The sequence below is a fragment of the Paramisgurnus dabryanus genome, chromosome 9 (assembly GCF_030506205.2).
Source record: "Paramisgurnus dabryanus chromosome 9, PD_genome_1.1, whole genome shotgun sequence".
In the NCBI taxonomy this organism is placed as follows: Eukaryota; Metazoa; Chordata; class Actinopteri; order Cypriniformes; family Cobitidae; genus Paramisgurnus; species Paramisgurnus dabryanus.
The window spans coordinates 5856997-5864496 of NC_133345.1; the positions used below are offsets into that span (position 1 = coordinate 5856997).

The following is a 7500-nucleotide window of genomic DNA, read 5'->3' on the forward strand; positions in this document are numbered from 1 at the left end:
AAACTAATGTGGCAACGCCATGCCATGGGAGAACGCTTACAGAAAGGACGCATTCATGGGAAAAATGACATAAATAATTAATTAATTAAATTCTTACAGCACCAGGTATTCCCAGGCGGTCTCCCATCCAAGTACTAACCAGGCCCGACCCTGCTTGGCTTCCGAGATCAGACGAGAGCGGGCGTGCTCAGGGTGGTGTGGCCGTAAACGAGTGCTGACTCGATTCGAGAGACACTTCAAGACTAATGTGGCAACGCCATGACATCGGTAAATGCTTACAAAAAGGAAGCATTCATGGGAAAAAATGACATAAATAAATAATTAATTAATTAAATGCTTACAGCACCTGGTATTCCCAGGCGGTCTCCCATCCAAGTACTAACCAGGCCCGACCCTGCTTGGCTTCCGAGATCAGACGAGAGCGGGCGTGCTAAGGGTGGTGTGGCCGTAAACGAGTGCGGACTCGATTCGAGAGACACTTCAAAACTAATGTGGCAACGCCATGCCATGGGAGAACGCTTACAGAAAGGACGCATTCATGGGAAGATATGACATAAATAAATATTTAATTAATTAAATGCTTACAGCACCTGGTATTCCCAGGCGGTCTCCCATCCAAGTACTAACCAGGCCCGACCCTGCTTGGCTTCCGAGATCAGACGAGAGCGGGCGTGCTCAGGGTGGTGTGGCCGTAAACGAGTGCGGACTCGAATCGACAGACACTTCAAAACTAATGTGGCAACGCCATGCCATGGGAGAACGCTTACAGAAAGGACGCATTCATGGGTAAAAATGACATAAATAAATATTTAATTAATTAAATGCTTACAGCACCTGGTATTCCCAGGCGATCTCTCCTCCAAGTCCCTATGCCGACCAATCATTGAGCGCCGTTGAGCAAGTTGAGCTGCTCAACCAACCAATCACTGAGCTCTGTTGAGCAGGCCGCTTCCTCAACCCACCAATCAAATGGCGCCGTTGCTTTGAATATTAAGTGCATCACGCGAGTGACAAACGTAAATAACACTACTATCATCATTTGATTGAGATCGGTTACAGCAAACAAGAGGTAAGTCCAGTATATTTACCAGTATATTCATATAAATGCTTTCTAACAGTTTTTTGTATGGATTCGCGTGGATTTACGTGCAGTAATTACAAAGTTATTAAAGTTTTAAAAGCTTTAATAGAGAAAATATAGTCGCCCATCTAAGTTAACTGCTAACGTGTATCGTAAAGTGCAGTTATTCGAGTCTTTGTAATATTTTACTCAAATTAAATACTTTGGAAATACCCAAACACAATCAGGGCTGGACATTAAGACTAAACTACTATCCAAATACAGGTAGATTTTACTTATTGCTAGTAATACTAATGCCAGTTTTTCCTGTTGGAATTGACTGACTACATACTGTACAATATGATAATCCATTAACAGTCAATAACATGTTAAAACACTGAAAACACAAGGCAAGCAAAAATAAAGTCTACAATTATAAAACCATTACCTTTTGAACTTTCAGCTAATTATGTGAAATATCACATTAAAAAGTAAATTTGATAACATCAATAAAATACCTTTTTACTCCTACTTTAGGTAATAGTATTAGCAGTACTGTTACTTGTGTACATGTTTTGCATCTCCTGGTTTTCCAGTGTTTAGTCCCCTGTACAGTTTGAAAAGAAGAAACCAATCTGAATATGTTTCTGTTTTATTACAACAGATAGAAATCATGGATGTGGAGGGACACAATTGCGTGACAAGAGTTTGTCTGTGAAGTCCAACCTGACTCGGCACATGCAGCTTTTTCCAAAGGAAAACACATTTTCCAAAGGAACATGTGTGTGAAGTGTGTGGGAAAAGCTTCTCACTGAAACAGCATCTGAGCAGGCACCAAAAACAACACCTGTACCCATGCATCCGTCTGTACAGGCAGGGAGAGGCCAAGCTGCAGTGTACGGATGGATCTGCATCGTCTCAGAAGAGCATCCTGTCCTTTGTCAAAGCTGCTGGTACTTACACCCCTCCTCTGCCCCAGTCTCCCCTTCCTTGTGCCCGTGTGCTGAGGCGTGCGCACATGATCATGGAGATGGAGAAGATGTCTGGAGAAATCCTCTGCATTGATGGCACAAAAAAGGTATGTGTATTGTATCAATTCATGAAGTTCAGCAGACTTAATATTTGTTTAGTCACTTTAAAATGACTTGAGCCAACCTATTGTTTTGAAAAAGGGACTTTGGCCTCACTGTTCAGCGTTCAAATGTGATGGATACAAAATGTACATGCATTGTAATTCATATAAATTATATTGGGCAGACAGGTTATTGATAGAAACTATCCAATGAATGTTCTGCTTTGTGTTTTCCAGGTCCTTAAGAAGATATATGGTGATGACCGGGGCACCATGCAGTATATCACCAGTGTGCTGAACGAGTGGGGCCAGTTCTTGACCACAGTGGTGGTGGCAGCTGAGTCTGAGGGGTGCTACAGACGTATGGCCAAAGGTCTGATGGCCCACTTTGAACGAGCTAGGGCTCCTGCACCTGCTGTCATATATGCAGATAACAACTGTTGTCGGTAGGTAATAACACATACATATACCCTGATAATATTTGTCATTCATTTAATGCAAAAAAAAAAGAACACATGCTGAAAATTTTTATTGTGACAGTGCTTCGTCCTTCCTGGAGAATCTGTTCAGGGACTGGGTGCAGAAGGGCACTGTGATCAGACTGGACATCCGACACTGGCAGCACCGCTGGGATGCTGTTGTCATCAAACAGAGCCATGCCAACTATGGGTTGTTTATGAGTAAAACCCTTAGCAACCACACGTATAAACATAAACATAGAATGAGACAAAGTTTGAGATCAGTTTGTTGTTTTTATTTGAGCTTTCATGCATATTACACATTGGAACGTTCTTGTTCACGGTCAGGGACTATTTTTTCTAGCGGAAGAAATGCTTTTACTGATTTAACTTCATGAAAGTTGCACTAATACATTGTTTAACTTTAATATTGTGTGGTAACTGTTTTATAAAAGCAATAAGGTACTTGAGGCAAGTGCTGTGTCGTGAATAAGTAACACGAAGCGGAGTGCCTGCAACCCCTTCAGCCGTTACTTATTCACGATACAGCACAGCCTCTTGTACCTTGTTGCTTACATGTGAACATATCTGACTTCATCAGCTGAATGGCTTAAACTTAAACACAACAAACCATGTAAATTGATAGTCATACCCATTATTTTTTATGAAATATACTCATCATCGTATGTATGATTTATTTTTGCAGGATAGATGTGGAAGAGTTTGTGAACCGGCCCATTCAACCTAAACCCCCTGTGGTCACGTACATCCTATCCAGAGCGTCAAAAGCACCTGTCCTTGTAGTGGTTCCTGCATAGCCACAGGGATCATCCATGATGCTCTGTGGGGCATCCAGCAGTCAAGGGGTCATACCTTTCACACCGCCTCCTGCGCTGACATCCAGACCAATCAAGCCTCATAAATCCACGAAGCCTTGTGGGGCCTACCAAGTACCCCAGTGTGGTGGGCAGCGTAAGAGGTACACGCCGTCCAAAGACAAGGCTGCTAAAAGTAGCCAAAAAAAATTTACATATTGCCCAGCAACTAGAAAGTCCACCACTTCAGGTTTTGAAGGTGTTGTGTTCAACAGTTTCAAACACTTCAAAAGTGTAGTAGATGAGGAACTAAAAATGAAGAAAAATAACAATTAGAGAGCCAACTACATCCCCCAAATCACAATAGCAGATTTCTGGGGTATGGTTTGTACCTGGTTCAGACCTGGATCAGACCTAGTTTACTTCATCCCCTTGTATATATTGTACACAGTATTGGGGAAAGTAACTTTCCCCAACACTGATTGTACTTATATTGTATATTGTTCAATGTGTGCATGTATAAATCTTAATAAGAATCCTGTAAATAATAACTTATTAGTACCTATTTAGCTATTTTCTGCTAAATTACTTAATAATTAATGTAAATTCTATTCTGTTTACCTTGTTACCTGTGTTATTATTGTTGTGTTGTTTATTTATTTCTATAGATATATATTGTTGAACAAATAAAAAAAGATTGTTTCCAAACATATGATTCCTCTCTCTTGTTCTCCATTTGTCCACTTAATAGAGGTTAAGACTGTCACATGAAACTGTATTGAGTATAACAGAGGCTGAATTACTTACCAGTATGGTAAAGATACAGTATTTTTCTAAAATTCCATTAAGGCCGTTTATGTGTACATTTTTCATGCTCTCTAGAGGGTGAATAGGGCAAATAGAGTGAATAATATCTCAGATATGAGCAAATTACACTTTGTTCAAGTAGCCTAATATAGCTTTTTAGATTTTTTCAGTGATCTTGCAAACATTGTAACTAAAAGTCTCAAGTTTATTTGTAAAGTGCATTAATTCATACTTCACATAGATATGAGCAAAAACATGTGTTACATTGCTTGTTTTTTATTGTTTTCATTAAAGCATTATGTTTGTTACATTACATGACAGACATCATATTATACTTAATAAAACATTCAAGTCAAAGATTCTAGCCTTCAGTACATTCAGTACAAGAGACAGATTGCTTCCGGTGGCGCTGCTCTGCGGGCGACCCGGACTCGTGTGCTTGTGTGTTGCAGCTGCTTTTTACTTCTATTGTTCGTTTGTTTGGTTGGTTTTTGTCAGTCTTAGAAGAGCACCATGACGTTATTTGCACAAGGACTATTACTGGCACTGATTTTATGGCAACTCTTTAGGATGTGCCAAACTTTTCCACACGTGGAGGGCGGGTTACCACTCATTTACTCCAGAGACACGCTGTTGTCTTTTCGCTACACAAAAACAACAACATCGCCGCCCGCGGATTTATTCAACCTGCCCGAATTATTTAAAAACCTGACGTTTTGCAGAAAACTACGAAAGAGAGGTCGACGCGGGGGGACCCGACAGCGTTTACGCCGGAGAGGCAGTAGACCTCCGCTGCCCGGTATGATTTTGAGCAACGTTCGCTCTCTTAAAAACAAAATGGAAGAGCTCCGTATGAATATGAGGGTATGTTTTGAATACCGTGAGGCGGGCTTGCTGGTATTAACTGAGACCTGGCTCCATGAAGACATTCCCAACTCCTTGATTGAGCTGGAAGGTTTCTCCCTCGTCCGTGCAGACAGGGATAGAACTTCGGGGAAACGTCGTGGAGGAGGTATTTGTGTGTTTGTGAATGACAGCTGGTGCAGGAATTATTCTGTGAGAGAGACTGTGTGCAGCCCTGATATTGAACTGTTGTGCATTTCTCTAAGACCCTTTTACCTCCCGAGGGAATTTGGCAATATTATAATTTGCTCAGCGTATGTGCCTCCCTGCGGTAATGCGGCCCGAGCTGCAGCTCGTGTTGCAGATTGTGTTCACCATCAACTGCAACGCACTCCGGGAGCACCGGTTTTTATTCTTGGAGATTTTAATCACTGTAAATTGGAACTTTTCCTTCCTGGATTCGAACAATATGTCAAGTGCGTCACCCGAGACAATAGCGTGTTGGACAAATGCTTTGGTAATATAAAACATGCATACAGGGCCAGTTCAAAGCCCCCTTTGTCAAATTCTGACCATAATACACTCCACCTGATACCCACATATAAGACTGTTTTGAAAAGCAGTAAACCATTAACCAAGACAGTGACTGTATGGTCTGATGACAGTATTGAGACATTGAAGGGCTCATTTCTCTGCACAGACTGGGACATTTTCCACGGTTTAGGTATTGATGAGGCCACTGACACTATTACGGAGTATATTAAATTCTGTGAGGATTGTGTGGCCACCAAGAAGGTTATTACAATCTACCCTAACAATAAGCCATACATCACCAGAGAGGTAAAGGATTGTATCAACCGGAAAAAAAATGGCTTTTAGGAACCGTGACAGGTTGGGGCTGAAATCGGTTCAAAGGGAGCTTAATCATTTGTTAAGGGATGCAAGGAGGAAACATAGGGATGTTATAGAACAGAATTTTGCCTCTATGGACTCTAAAAAACTTTGGGTTTCCATGAAATCAGTTACGAATATGACAACACATAGAAAGGGTCTCACAATATATGATGAGCAGAGTAAAGCAGATGAATTTAATGATTTCTTTCTGAGGTTTGATACACAGGATTATTCTTTGGAATGTAATAATGTTCTACAGTCATTAACGACTGACCCCTCTTCTAGGCTAGTGGTTGATCCATTTAAAATTCAGTCACTTTTCAACCATGTATGTAAAAAGAAAGCTGCAGGCCCGGATGGCATCTCTGCTTTTCTCCTTAAAACCTTTGCTGCAGAGCTAACCCCTGCGTGGTGCCCTGTGTTTCAGAGGTCCGTTGATTCCCACACGGTCCCTGCCCTCTGGAAAAAATCGACCATTATTCCCATTCCAAAGAAACCCTGTCCTAAAGGAAATAATGATTATAGACCGGTGGTTTTAACTTCTATTGTCATGAAATGTTTGGAAAAATACATGGTATCCATATTGAAATCTGAAGTTAACACTGTACTAGATCCACTCCAGTTTGCTTATAGGCAGGGGAGGAGTACAGATGATGCAATTAATAGCATCACTCACCTAACTCTTAAGCACCTGGAGGATCCCAAGGCCTATGCACGCCTTTTGTTTATTGATTTTAGTTCTGCTTTTAATACCTTACAGCCTCACCTGCTCTTACAGAAAATGAATATGATGCATGTTAATTCATCTATTATTAAATGGTTTTATTCCTTTTTAACAGACAGAACCCAAAATGTTAGGATTAATGATTCACTTTCTAAATCAAAATGTATCAGCACGGGTGCACCTCAGGGTTGTGTAAGTTCACCGGTTCTGTTCACTCTTTATACTAATGACTGTACTAATAGTCTCCCGGGCAACCTGTTTTTTAAATTCTCGGACGACACCGCCATTCTTAGTCTGCTTCACCAGAACTCTGACACATCCCTGTATTTTTCAGAGGTTAAACAATTTGTCGCATGGTGTGACAAGAACTATCTCACCATTAACATTAAAAAAACTGAGGAGATGGTGTTTGACCCTCGGTTGGTGGGGGATCATACCCCCTTGTCCATTCATAGGGAGGAGATCAAACAGGTCACTTCATACAGGTATCTGGGTATCCACCTAGATAACCGTTTAAGTTGGAATAACCATGTAGATTATGTATGTTCCCGTTTACAGCAAAGACTGTATTTCTTACGCAGACTAAGAGTGTTTGGAGTCAGTCAAAGCATTATGTTTTTATTTTATCAGGCAGTGATGGAGAGTATTATTAGGTATGGGATGACGGCGTGGTTTGGCAATCTCTCCACACAATCTAAGTCAAAATTACAGCGCCTGGTACAGACTGCTATGAAGGTGATGGGGAGGACTGAAAAGCTCTCCCTTCAGTCCATCTATGAGCAGTCTGTACTTAGGCAAGCACGGAGAGTATTGTTGGACCCGTCCCA

At 41.2% G+C, this 7500-nt stretch overlaps 3 non-coding genes across 3 annotated transcripts; all 3 read right to left on the bottom strand.

Moving 5' to 3' along the window:
* Nucleotides 1-90: 90 nt before the first annotated feature.
* Nucleotides 91-209, bottom strand: LOC135724719 (5S ribosomal RNA). The gene has a single exon (XR_010524380.1). It is a non-coding gene; the product is annotated as a 5S ribosomal RNA (ribosomal RNA).
* Nucleotides 210-334: 125 nt separating this feature from the next.
* LOC135723859 (5S ribosomal RNA) lies at nt 335-453 on the bottom strand. The gene has a single exon (XR_010523543.1). It is a non-coding gene; the product is annotated as a 5S ribosomal RNA (ribosomal RNA).
* A 125-nt stretch (nt 454-578) lies between these two features.
* LOC135723471 (5S ribosomal RNA) lies at nt 579-697 on the bottom strand. Its single transcript, XR_010523175.1, has one exon. It is a non-coding gene; the product is annotated as a 5S ribosomal RNA (ribosomal RNA).
* Nucleotides 698-7500: the final 6803 nt, after the last annotated feature.